We start from the raw sequence: 14093 nt of genomic DNA, 5'->3' as shown, positions 1-14093 counted from the left end.
TAGCTATGGACATCGCACTGGAAAAATACAAACCCCATGCCTGAGGAAATACAGATGAAATTCTGACTCCAAGCCATTAGTGGTCATTACAAACACTGTCTACTTAGTATCTGATACAATAACCAGGCATAAGAGTCAAGTGCCTGTAAGGAATGATTAATTTACATGTCATTTGAATTTTATGTACATATATTATCAGAGTTGACAACATCAAAAAATGCTGTACTTCTTGCACCCCAAATCATCTTGCATGATACAAATGTCTACACTAAAACTAATCTAGATGCAAGCACGCATGGGAGGAAATAGCAGAAGCTAAGTCTCAGAAAACCTAAAGTTTGCCTTTGTTTGCTTTTGTGGCACGCTGTACATTGCAGTTATGTCATACCATTTCCATAGCACCTCTGCACCGTTCAAAAAATTACAAAATTACCACTAATCAAAACAATAATCTGTCTAACTCTTGGCATCTGGAGTATGGTCCTATGCCTGATTTACTGCACACTACTCAAACTTCTTTTTTGGAAGACGGAACAAGTGATTTCTTTGTGAATTCAATGGTGCAGCTGAGTGCCCCATCAACATAATGGTTAGTCCTACCCTCACTCTGTTACTCCTAACTTAAAATAACTGTGTTATTCCTAGCTTCCTAACTAAAGCAGTGACAGCTTTAAGGTCAAAATGATTCTCTGGTTCTGAAGACAACTTTGTCTCCAGTTTGGCATAACTCAGACCTAATTTTTTCAGAGCACTTAGCATTACGTTGTGCTTTATATAGCACCTTCAAACCTCAGCACCCACTGCCTCACCCCCAGTTACCAGTGGTCAGTACTTTTCCAAGTAAGACCCAAAGATCTCAAGTCATCCATAAGAAAGCAAGAGACAGTTAGCTAAGAGGTGAGAAAAGCCAGGATTGGGCAACTTACCTAGCATCACCTAGGAAGTCTGCAGCACAGCCAGGAAGGGAGTCCCGCTCGCCAGGGCAGCATGCAGCTGCACAGAGCCCTAGAATGGCTCCTGCCTTCTGCAATCCCCTGCCTCGTCCACCACGCACGTCCCGACTTCTGCTGGAAGTGAGGCAGGGGTACTCCAGAGAACAGCCTTCTCCAATGCATCAACCAGATTCATTCCCAGAGCAAGCCCATCCTGCGTGCAGAACGGAGTAGGGGTCCTATGGGAGAAAAACCAGCACATCAGCATGGGATTTAATACCATTAAATTGAGGAGATTACTCACAAGGGGCCAAACAAAAGAGATGTGCAAAGATAAGCTCAGTTTTGACAATCCTTGACTTGGACACTGCCACACTGGAAAAATGTTTGCATTCACCACTTCTAGGAGTAAGAAACTGAGACCTCAGACATTGTCACATTGACACCTACAAAAAACAGTTTAAATCTTTAGATGTACCGTGCAATTTTTGTAGGAAAGGAATACCAAATTGTCTGCAAATGTAAAATGATTCTCTGCATGGAAATTAGCCATAGGTGATGACTGAAAACATTCTCAAGGAGCTTCTACTGAAATCAAAGAATGTTTACTTAATATTCAAGATCTCTAGACCTTCCAGAACAAACTTCTCTGCCTGTTTTCCTCAAACCATATCCTCTAGCCCATGTTGATTCAAGCCCTGGTCCTTCTTCATTCCTACCTTCAGCACTCCTGACAAGTCTCTTCCCTACCTACCCTGCTCCCCAGGGATTTTAATCTTTCCTGGCTCAGTCACTTCCAGGCTTGGCTAGCAGTGCCACACTCTCCCCTTGGCTCCCCCTTCTTCCTTCATTCCCCTCACTCTCACTATTATTAACTCTCACTCTCCTAACATATCTGCTTCCCTTGCTCACAGTCTAGGGCATTTTGGGGCCAGGATGAGGTCCCATGCATGTCACTGTCCCATGGATTTGCTTCTGGCTCTCAGGCACTGAGGTACAAACCCAGCCTCCTGTTCCAGGCCACCATGTGAGATCTGTCATTTCTTAAAAAAGTTATAATTTGTTTTGATCTGAGAATTTTGCAGTGCTGACAAAAGCAAAGCCATGACTTGTAATCTGCACTTCTTCCCTAGTGCCCACCACTAGCACTTCCCACACTAACTCCTAGTCTCTGTTTCATAGGGAGGGACACAGAGCATTTCCAAAACAAGATTAGGCTTTTTTGTTTCATTCGTTCATGTTTTTTTTTAAAAAATCTACAATGAGAAACAACTTTTTCCACACATGCTCACAGATAGCTAAATTATTTTGGCAGCAAAAAAAAATTTAGCTGGCAGAAACTGCCTAACCTCAAAGGCTAACATTTTGTAAAGTTATAAAAAACTCCAAGGAGCAACCTATACTGGGGAGTAGCAGGCAGCCTTCCTTATTGCAACTTCTGGCACTCTCCTTCCAGCCCTTAACAGCCCTTAACTCATTCAGCTCACTTGAAACAAGAATTGTGCAAATCCTATTGCCTGAATGGTCAAACTGAGGAGCAGCAGCTGTGGGTGGACACTTTGCCTTCACCACCAGTTTTGTTCCTTGCTTAGAAGCAATGCACAAACAGCATCATTGGACAGCACACAGTGCAGCCGGCATGTCTTTGGATGTTTTCATCCTGGAGGTACCAGGGACTGCCTGAAAAGCCACAGCTGCTCAAAAATACTTCTAGGCCAGGAAGACCTGAAGTAAAATGGGTTAGCTTCATTCCTGATGAAGGTCACACATAGCTAACAGAGATCATTTAAGCAAAACCATTTTACTTGACATTTACAATAATTTAGGAGCAGCCATGTTTAAGTTACAAAAAGGAAGGATAACTTCACACAGTATTGTTGCTTGTGATCACCTGCCCCTGCCTGGAGTGGAAATAGCCTTCTTAAATGAAATACTGGGAAGCTCCTTATTTCCTTTTCTCTATTTAGCTATTTAGTCATTTATTTCAGCATGAAAAACAAATGCAGCATGCTGTCAAGTAATATACAAAGAATATATATATATATAAAAGAAAAAGGAAAACTTCTCAAAACAGATAACATTCTTTTAGAGCGAAGTCAAATTTACAGATTTTTATACAGAGCTCTTAAGAGCAAACAGGGCAACAATTTCTCAATGGCTCTTGTAAATATTCTGTACAAATAAGATCCAGAAGAGGAGACTAGGAAAAGACAAAAAACATTCACATACTCACAGACAGATGTTGATTATGATATGGAATAAATGCAATGTGACATTTATTTTTCAGTAAGAAATAATTATTTCTAAGGAATGACTAGCCACTCCTGTGAGATCATATTTAATCTAGAGACATTTGATGCACCTAACTTCCAACAACTATGGCAAAAGAAGCATGGGACCCACATGCACACTCCTGGAACAATTATGTTAATTCTCTTGAAAATAAACTGAGAAGCTTCACCTTCAATGTTTAAAACAAAATGAGCATTAAAAGCTCACTTCCATTTAACAAAATTACTACTAAATAATTTTATCATATTTTGAATTCAATTTAGCAATGAAACTGGCTATCAAGCACCCATATTAGCTATATGTATTTTTTTTAAGCCAGAATAATTATCTGATCACTAGTTACAGTTCAGATGAAAAATATAATTAAGTTGAATGAAACTTCAGTACTTCAATGTACAGTCATGGAAACGACACAAAACTTCTTGCTTAAAAAACTAGAGCAGAATTTCATGCACTATTTCATTTGGCAGAGTATAACATATTTGCTGTCAGCAAAGGACTTTTTTCAATGAAGAAAAAAGGAAAATATCTGAATTCATACAGTATTACCCAAGTGATTAGAAGTATCAGCCACTGCTAGTTGTCTCTCAACTGTAAGCAACTGCAATGGATTTTGTTCCTACAGACCACTATATTGCGTTCTCAAAAACTCATCTGAAATCCAGCAGACCTCCAAAAAAAGCTAGGTGTTTGTTTAACATAAGCTAACCTAATTATTTTGTCATCAAAATCGATATTTATGGGCTAAAACACTACTTCAAGTAGGAAAGCTTTAATGTAAAACAAATCATAAAACACTGATAATGGATATGCTTGAAAAGGCTCTAGGATTGCGTGTATTTATATAAGATTTGTGAATATATAAACACTTGGTTATATATGTCAAGAAAAAGGTGAGGCTCAGTGCAGTGAACTAAACATCTAAAGACTAAGCTTCTTTAGAACAGTGTATTCCTACAAGGACTTAAGACAGCTGGCTGAAGTGTATCAAATATCTTCCCTAACAGTAAATGAGTAAGACTCATACAAGTCCATAAATTCATTGTTTCTATTTATTCTATTTCTTAAGTAGTTTCCAGCATTTTTGAAATACAAATAATTCCCTGAAAACCTTCAACTGCTTTTTATTGCTAATACTATTATCACAAAGCCACACTACAATGCAATCAGTGTGCTTGCTATGATCAACATTAGCATCATTTGGCGAGGGATTCTTCTCTCTATGGATAAAATAAATTCTGTTATAAATTCTGTTAGGGAGGTGGTTCTTTAAATCATCATAAAGAAAATAATTTCCTACAATACTAGAACTTTCAATCATTAAAAATCCCCAAATCATACCTTTTTAATCTCACAAGATTTCTCAAAGAAATCTATAATACTACATAACTATAAAATCCTATATATACTAGCACCAACACAAAAACTACTTCATGCATTGATCAACATGTATAGTAGAGTTTACTCTTTCATTTCAATCTGTTCAAATAACATGACACACTGAGTTCAGTATAAAACATTATGGTTCTTATGCAAATGAACAGACTCCCACCATTAAGGTTACTGCTCCACAATACACTGCACACAGCTGCTCACAGCTTGCCTTCACACTGAAAAGTAGATTAAAATGGAATAATAAACTTCTACCTGTATTCCATTGATTTTACTGACTTGGGGCATATTATTAAAAAAAAAAAAAAAAAAGTGAGTTACTGATACTGACAACAGCACCTACAGCTTCCAACTGCTGTGGCACTGCATCCCTTAGTTTTGTCGTATGAAACAAAGCCCTTGCCTTGGTGCCCTGGTTAGACAAAAAAGGGATGGAGTTTCCAGCGCTGTTTAATTCCATACCACCCACATCATAGTGGGGACAAGGTTCCAGCAGGAGGAAGCTGAGGCTGGAAGCAGAACCCAGGGAAGGCGTGTGCAGCTTTCAGGGCCAGCTTGGCAGTCCTTGTCCCTCTCTACCACTGGCAGTCCCTTCCTCGTTCCTCCGAAGTGTGGCATTTCTGGCTTGGTGCTGAAAGATACCACCAGCAAGCCCAATATGCTGCCTGGAGAAAAAAATAAAATGGAGGCCACTGGAGCCACACAGACCCCAAGGCACAGCCACAGCGACCACAGCAGCTGGAGCTGCAGCTGGAGCCCAAAATGAGGCCGGAACGACCGAGCGTTCCAGCCCCACTCCTGCAGTCAGGCCAAGAGGAAGGGTCCCCTAAGGTGTTTCAAGGCCCTGTCACATCCCACCAGGTTTTGTCTGTTTTTCCACTGTTTTCCAGCTGGGGGGGAAGTCAGGCAGGGAGCATCCCTGACACACTGCCTTCGTTTTCCCATACACCACACGGCTCAGCTTGGGGCCTTTCTGCCTTTGGCTGGGAAACCACACCGCGTACTGTCTTCAGGAAGTGTTTTGGTTTGTCCAGTGGTAAACACTCTTCTGTGGGTAAAACACTCACTTTATTACATTCTTTATTAACACTGCTGCAGTTATTGCAATTTTTCAGTAAATTGTGATTCCATTTTATAATCTCTCCTGGTGTTTCCTCCACTACCAAAAAGGAGCAAGGGAAAGGGGGCATTAATTTTCCCGGTGTGTTTTAAACTAGCACACTCAGAAATCAAGTCAAGCACAACGAGCACCCACAACACCAACCCTCTACTGTTAACCCTAACCCTAGCACCACTGTGAGTTCAAGTTAATTCAGTTCCAGCCAATATTCTTTAGGTCAAATGACTTTTCCTTCTTTAGCAAGTATTGAGGGAAATGCCAGATGCAAAAAGTCAACGTGTTATAGCTCTGTGGACATCAGCTCATGTCCCCCACAGACTTTTTCTTGGGATCCACAGCAATTTCCCGTACCTCAAGCACTGTTCTGACTGGCTAAAGCTTGGTTGTGTCATGAGCACTTCTTTAAGACCAACATTTGAGCTCACCTCACTCACTTCATGTACCCTCCAAGAGAATTTGTTTTCCTTAGTCTATGAACAACAGTGCCAAAATAGTTAAAGAACAAATAGTAAAGAGGTATATAGCAGTATGTAATCCATATGCTGTCTACTGAAATAAATCTCCTTAGAGTCTGTTGTTTTCAAAACAATACACCTGAGTGTCAGATTTGTGAATATCGGAAGTCATATACTTATGCGTGATTTAACTTATTTTAAACTAAATCAGTTACAAAAGCAAAACTCAGTACCAGCACAGATATAAGGGTATCTTGCACAGAAAGCTAACAAAAAGTCCTTAGAATAAATGCATATACACCTGCAATATTCCCTGGCCACTGAGATGGCTCTTAGGATATATCTCAAAGTGAAGATGACTCCTGGCACATATTTGGCTTTGGTACTGTACCAAAGCAAACTTTTTAAAATTATCTCACTCTTATTACTGTGGTTTGGAGCAGAATTACACTGTGACCATTTATTTTAGTGAGCAAATCCCCATTTTTGCTACACGGCTTTATGAATATTATAAAACTATATTTTAGTTTTCACCAAGGTAATTTTCAGATATTCAAAACTACATGCTATAATTCATACATTTTCCAGAGACACCAGAAAGTTCTCCACAGAGCAGATAATAAAAAATAGGAGAACTGAGAAATATTATTGCTCCTAAATGTATAAAAATGCATGTTATGCATAGGTTCTTTACCAAAATAATGAACATTAAACTCTCTTAAACTTTATTATACTGTTTGTGCCTAATTTGCAAAATTCTTTGAATAGAATGTCCTTTTTTACAAAAACAGTGCCAACAGTGTGCTTACCAAATTCTTTGAATAGAATGTCCTTTTTTACAAAAACAGTGCCAACAGTGTGCTTACCTCCAGAAATTGTAGGTTTTGGGCCTCAAATCCATGATGAGAAGGAACAGAGACTATTTTCTAACAGATACTGTGTGAGGAAATGTGCGTTTGGTGCCCCAGTGCTTGACAGCTCTGATTTAATACACTGATTTCTCCTCTACTGCCTAGGCTACATTTGTAAAACTTAATAATCTCCTTTTTGATATCTCTTATTTGAAGCCACAAATCATTCCTCTCATGGAAAACACCCCAAACACCACCACATTATTCTGGAAAGAAATGCTCAAAGTGTGCTGTCACACCAGAGTACTGAGCCAACATAATAGTTAACTATTAACAAGTTCCTTGCTCCCGTCCCTTTCCTTGCATTCATCCCATGCTGCCCAATTTATCCTGCCATGCCAAACTGCCTCAGTCACTTTTTGATGCTTCTCCTCTTTGCATAAATAGATTAACTCTTGCTAGCCCAAAGACAAGGAATCAGCCACATTCACTGCCAGGTAAGTACATTTGATTAAGCTAGACCAGCCCTCTGAAATCTGGTGATTATTGCCATCTCCTGTCTCTTTCCAACTGAGGCTGAAGTATCTCTGAATACTCCAAACAGCAGTTTTCAAGCAGTAATGCATGGTTAGTAGTAGCCTCAGTAACTGCTCTACAGCTAATCTGGCAAAACTGTATCACACACCAGCATTATAAATGCCTAAATTTCTCAAAGTTACAGCAGTAGCCAGTAGCAGTAGCTGAGGAAATTTATTAATGGAAAAATATCCTCAAAAACTTAGGGAAGCACTCAGCAATAAAGCCTGCCTGTCCTGGGTCCTCGTACAAGAACTGAAGGAAGTCCCCAGGACATTAATCTGCCCCACTCATAATCCATGGTTTCAGTGGCACTTCTCTCCCCTTCAGCCAGTGGGGTGGATACCAGGGACACCTCACACTTAACACACTTCAAACTGCACATTGCAGGAGTTAAAGAAGTTTTTTGTAAGTTTTTCAGCATAGAGGAAAGAAAAATCAACCCTAACTTCAGTATTTTGGTTCAAACTGTGCTGCCTGATTTTTTTTTTATTTTTTTTTTTAATTTTTTAAATTTCTTTCCAAACATCATTTTTCCCCCTCCTTTATGATAAGACACCACCAACTCACTGTGAAACCCATGGAAATGAACAGCTTCTCTATCATAATCTCCCCAAATGAGAAATGGTTTTAATACTTACGTACAGCGACAGTTACAACACAGAAAGAGAATTACTACATATTAATCCTATGAATTCCTGAGTCTCAAAAGAAAGTACAGCATTTAAATATGAGTTTCAAATTAGAGAAATCTACTCAATTTACTAAGAATAATACTATGCATATGCATTTATATAGATATACACACATTATATATAAAATGCACATAACACGTATATAAAAAAAATAATTCTAATTTCTAGAAAAACTACTGTCAAACGTGCTACTCAATTCTTCTAAAAATTAAACCAGTTTCAGTGTTATGACTAAATCTTGTGACTCATTTTCTTCTTTGGTTCCAGGATTTTTCTGCAGATATCCCCAGAAATAAGGACACTGCTTTTGTTTCTGCTGAACACAGAGTTAAGTTGCATCTCTTGAATGAGAGAGAACATCTTAATTGTTTCAAGCATTCATTAAGAGCAAGTGGGATCAAGTGGAAAAGCAGCTGTACCTACAGCTCAGTGCAGCCCCCAGCTTTCACCAAGTAATGTTCTCATGCAAGGTAAGGTGCAAAGAAATTCTGACTACACATAAATTAAAGGAGGTAAAGAGAGCTTCACACTTTGCTACAACAATCTGTCACGCTCACTGCACCTATTCAGAGCACCCTGAACACCCCCATGCCACGTTTCTGTCCTCCTCTATTTCACAGACTACTGACCCACCTCATCCACTCCTTGAGTCACATGAGCACTACTCCTCCCTTTAGCCCCTTTTTGGGAAGCTAAGGGCCATTAATATGACTGCTACCTGACTGGTTTCTAACCAGGCAGGCCAGTTTCACTGCTGTCTTAATGACTGCAAACAAGACAACTGCATTTTCCAGTTTTCTGAGTAGCCGCTCCGGCAGGGGACACGTGGAAACACTGGTGCACACGCCTGTCCATAGCCTTGCAGACTCCCAGCTCTTACATCACACCGGTGGCTGATACCACTGCACATGCACATGGCAGCTGAGCATGAAAACCAACCACCTTTAGATGCAAATTATTTTTTTTTTTCTTTAAAAAGTGGCCAGCTGGCATGCCTAACTATTTCTCCTCTTGCATGGCAGCAGGACAGATTCCCATTTCTATCAACAGACTGCAAAAGGTTTTGTAAACCATCCTTCAGTAACACCAGGGCTTCCTGTCTCACATTTCTTCTACTTCCTCTTTCACCCCACTTCCCATACACCCCAAATCCTCGTTACCATCTATCTTCCTCCTGGTCACAAGACAGGTCTATCAGAGTGCCAACTTTCTGAGCTGCACAAGGAGGATGGGCAGAGAGAGAGTTTGGGATATTATGCTGGAAGGTGTTAATGGCCACCATCAAATAGCTCTTTCATCTCTAGGCAATTACAGAGCTGAGCCTGCTAACCAGATGCAAGGGGCTCCCTCTTTGCCTCATGTCTTCCTTCTGCATCCCAGACAGACAGAAGTGCCATCAACTTGAGTCCAAGGCCCTATAAACCAATTAGAGGTTTATTTTGAACTCAGAAGAAAAGGACTGTTTTGCCTTTATAGATGTCAGAAGGAGTTTGCAACAGTGCAACTCTGAAAAGAGACTCTTGTAACAACTCCTGTCTGCTTAAGAGGTGGCTGAAAATATGCAATTTGACTGCTGAAGTTTAACAACATTTGAAATTCTCAGAAGTTCTTATCACAATCGTATGTATAAAAAAGAATTTTTAAAAGCTTCAAATACTAGATGAAAAGCATGTAAGATTAGTTAGGTGCTTTCTACTAATTAGTACTGCTTTTATTATACAGGGCAAGAAAATGACAATTTTTTCCTAAACTGGCAGTGAACAGCCAATTCAATAAGCTGCGTTTTTGTTTTCTGTGACAGGGCAGTGGAAAAATCTCTTTCATTTATTAGGTCTGCAGAGACCAAAACTGGCTGGGTGTCAAACCTGCTTTGTAAAAGCCCAGATCCATTCAGCCATGTGTAGATTCCATAATTCTTTATGACCTGTTCTCAGTATCAGCTTCACAAAAGATGAAACTTTGGTGTCTTCCAGCGAGTGTTAGTGCAACCCTTTATAAAAGGAAGCAAAAACCTGAACTGACAGTTCAACACTGAAAGGAAAAAAACCAAACCCTAATGGCAGTGCCAAATTAAATTTGTCTTAGATTTTTTTTTTTTTTTCCAGATGAGCTTTGCATAAAGATATAAAATAAGGTCTCCTACAGTGATGGATAACCAAGCTGTATAAATCTGCAAATTTTAATAGCTCATTGCTCCATGCCCCACTGCATGTACCTATGCTTAAGTGACAGTTTCATCACCTCACTAGTGATTGCAGAGTATCCAGAATTTGTCATGGGGATAGACAGGGCAAGGCCTTAAGCTGAAAGGTCTGATGGCAAACTAAGATAGTAAAACAAACTTTTTTTTTTAGGAGGATTCTATCTTCAAGATAGAAGAAAACTAGGAGGGTGGAATGATTGACTTGCTTTTAACTACAAGAATGGCTAGATGGCTTTGATAAACTGAATAAAATGTGCTGCCCTGTTAAAAACTACCTCTCACATCAAATCAGGTACACACTATATTATACCCAGGGAAAAATATTAAACTTCAATTTTCAGTAAGCACACCCAGCATCACATTCTTACATTTTTTTTATAGCAGAAGTTTATGAATAACAGCACTCGTAACACTTTTTAATCTCAGACTGTGAAACTGAAATAACTAATTAATCATTTTATTCAAGTGAAATATTCTTGGCTATGCTAAGATTCCTCTGTATCTGTCTATACTGACAGCATTTGCTTGAACGGTCCCATTGTTTTGGCAATGTTTACCTATTGCATTCTTTAAGGTTAAAAGAACTGCAAACTAACTCACAAATGTTTCCCACATTATTAAGTACTGTAAATAATCATTTTACCATTAAAGCAAGGAATTCTTGTGAAACATGCAATATGCTCCACATATGCTAGGAGTCTTGTGTCCTCATTCCATACTCAGTTTGTAATCTTGCATCTGACACATATGTAAACATTAGCAGTCTTAACAACACCTTTCCATGCAAGCTACATGTATTTATCAAGACACATAAATATGCACACATGCACATGATTTTCTTCAAAGTTTAATAAGATCTGCAGGGTCTTCAGATCACCGGAAAGTACGTGTGATTTTTATCACCACCACATAAACAGCCTTCTTGTAATACTCCTCTCTTCAGTATGCAGTCTGCAGATCACAAGAGCACAGAGACTCTGAACTTCAGTTTCGTTTTCACAAGAGCACAGGGAATGTTAAAGAGCACCATTTCTCACACAGAAAAGGGAATCTGTGCTCCTCACACACAGGTCTGCCGCAATTCAAACTTCAGCCACAATTTGCTGATGGTTTTAGGGTAAGGAGTAAAAATTTTAGAAGCAAATAAATGCAGCATTCATGATTACAACATAGAAGCAATTTAGAACTGTTTTAGGAATACGATGCTCAAATATGGCTTATTTAATGTTTTCAAAATCTGCTGCAAAACATTAAAACTCTATCCTAATCTTTGTTCCTCACTTGAAGCAGAACAGCTTTGTGTTGCCTCTAAAAATAGGGAGGGAGCAGCGGGGGATGGGAAGGGGACTGAGTAAGAGGATAAGTGGGAGCGAGTACTGATACACCATACTGGCAGTAATTTAAAAAAGACTAGTGACTGGTATTCTTAATACTACTGCTTTCCTAACAAAGTCAAGCACTTTCTCAATTACCAAATAAAAAAGGTCATCCTGTACTTTTTATTTTGTACATGCACATGCGAAGGAAAAAAGGAGAAGTTTTGTTTCATCTATTACCAAAACCATCATTCTGCAGTCAACACTTTTAATGAAATACAGGCCAAAGGATTAGTCAGAACAGATTCATGGGAAAAAAAAGAAATCTGTATGAAAATACAAGCACACCACATAACTAAAACCAAAAGAGAATCCTGCTTAAGTACCTCCAAATATTGGCCTGCAAGGGTCCCTGCAAGGGCTTCCCCTCACCCCAGCTCCACAGCAATTAGCAGCAACTGTAGTAGCCACTGCCCTGAAGATGAGAAAGTACACTAATATCATCATTAAAGCCCTGAATTAAGTATGCTAAGTATCAAATGTGTCAGCAATATAGTCCATGTGTGTTAGAAGCCTTAAGAAAATTCTTTATTTCAGAAAAGGAGCAGTTGGGGATCTGGCAGGGAAGTTTGTGGGTGATGGTACAGGGAAGGCAGCTGCTGCTGAGCTATTGACCAGCTGGAAAGACAAGTTATTTCAAAGCTACAGTGTCACAAACAGGAAAGTCAAGTAATTTGCGTCTCTCACAGGAAAACCTGCGATGAGCCAGAGGATGGGCACAAGCATGGAGCATCACCAACACAGCACTGCAGGCCTGGCCCTGGAGAGGCAGAAGCAGCACAACCCAGCACTTTCCATAACTTAACATTAGGCCCATCTCAGCTGGGGCTTTATGTGAGTAAACATGACTCCAGGAGGTTTTTTCAGAGAGTTATTTTTAAACACCTGACCATATGAGCTTCCTTGGAATAGGAAAAAAGGGGAGGCAAAACTAAACAGTCATTACACATATATTTAAATATAACATTAAAAAAACCACAAAATATTTAAACATACTAGAAATGTGCGCTTTCATTTTAATTTTAAATTTGGCAGTGGACCTGGACCAAAAAAAGGTTATATTCTAACTGAAATGAAGCAGCATGGATTTTCTAAAACCAGTCTTTAAAACACAGAAGAGGGGAAAAAAAACCCCAAACTTGCTCAGAATCTCTCACTTAGAAAAGTGGCAATTTGAGTTTGAGCTCTTACTCAGGGATGTGCTAAAATCACTCTGAGCTAGAAGAGCTGAAGTTGGAAAGGCAATAGAAGCGAGAATGTGGCTGTGCAGAGTCCAGTTAACAACACCCATGTGAATGAACACTTTAGGTCAGGAGGTTAGACACAGAGCTCTCCCAGGAAGCATCTGCACTAATGCCAAAAAGACACTTGAAAATCTTTATCTACTTCTTTTAAAATATGGACATAAACACATCTGCATCTAGGTAAATCATCTCCAAAGATGCAGTGGGATGTTCATGGTCACAAGCAATAAGCATTATCAAGAGAAAAGGCTGAGAACAAGAAAACAATTACATCTAATGGCATATTTTGGAAATACTGATGTTGTTTGACTGCTGCAAATCTAAAACCAGTATTTTTTCAGCAGTACTTGTTAATATATTAAAAATCAAATTCTGTAACAATTTAGGTAACAATACCTAAAATTACAAAGCAAACAACTGCTTGAAAACATGCTTTTGGTACACAGAGAAAAGTACCTATTTATCAATCAACCTCAAATCAACTGTCCCCTTCTGTGTACTTGGGATACTCTTTCCTGGCACTAGCAAAAATGCATGCAAAAATTTGCATAGTTCTGCCACAGTTGTGGTTAATTATCCATTGCTGAAGTCCTCAGAAAAATTATTTGCCAAACAAAATGTTATGGCTATGAAATAGTAGAATTTGACAATGGAACAGTAAAATTTAAATATTAAAATTACATTACCTTTCCTCCATATATGACAGCAATTAATAGCCATTGAAAGAATGGGACCTTTTCTTGGCATGCACATTATCTTTCAAGGTTACTTAATTGCTCACCCCCTCATATTCCCTTAGTTTTCTAAGTTTGGAGTTCTACATAATTAGAAGAAACTGATTTTTTTATTTCAAGGAAAATACACTTATCCCACATCTCAGAGTGGAAAACACAGACAGCTAAGCCTTTTCTCAAGTAATAAATCCCAAAATAAATCCCAAACCCCCGCCAGCCAACT

The 14093-nt window shown here is 39.1% G+C and overlaps 1 protein-coding gene across 5 annotated transcripts in view; it reads right to left on the bottom strand.

The window, feature by feature from the left end:
• The window catches only part of NCOA2 (nuclear receptor coactivator 2), a 189290-nt gene that overhangs the window by 117863 nt on the left and 57334 nt on the right, over nt 1-14093 (bottom strand). For all 5 annotated transcript variants that reach the window (XM_086885498.1, XM_086885494.1, XM_086885505.1 and 2 more), the window contains one exon: nt 927-1171. The gene's annotated coding sequence lies outside the window, so the exon portion shown is untranslated. The remainder of the gene's footprint in view (nt 1-926; nt 1172-14093) is intronic.

This window comes from Cyanistes caeruleus, chromosome 1, assembly GCF_971803275.1.
Source record: "Cyanistes caeruleus chromosome 1, bCyaCae1.hap1.1, whole genome shotgun sequence".
Lineage (NCBI taxonomy): Eukaryota > Metazoa > Chordata > Aves > Passeriformes > Paridae > Cyanistes > Cyanistes caeruleus.
This window is presented reverse-complemented; position numbering and strand designations above follow the sequence as displayed.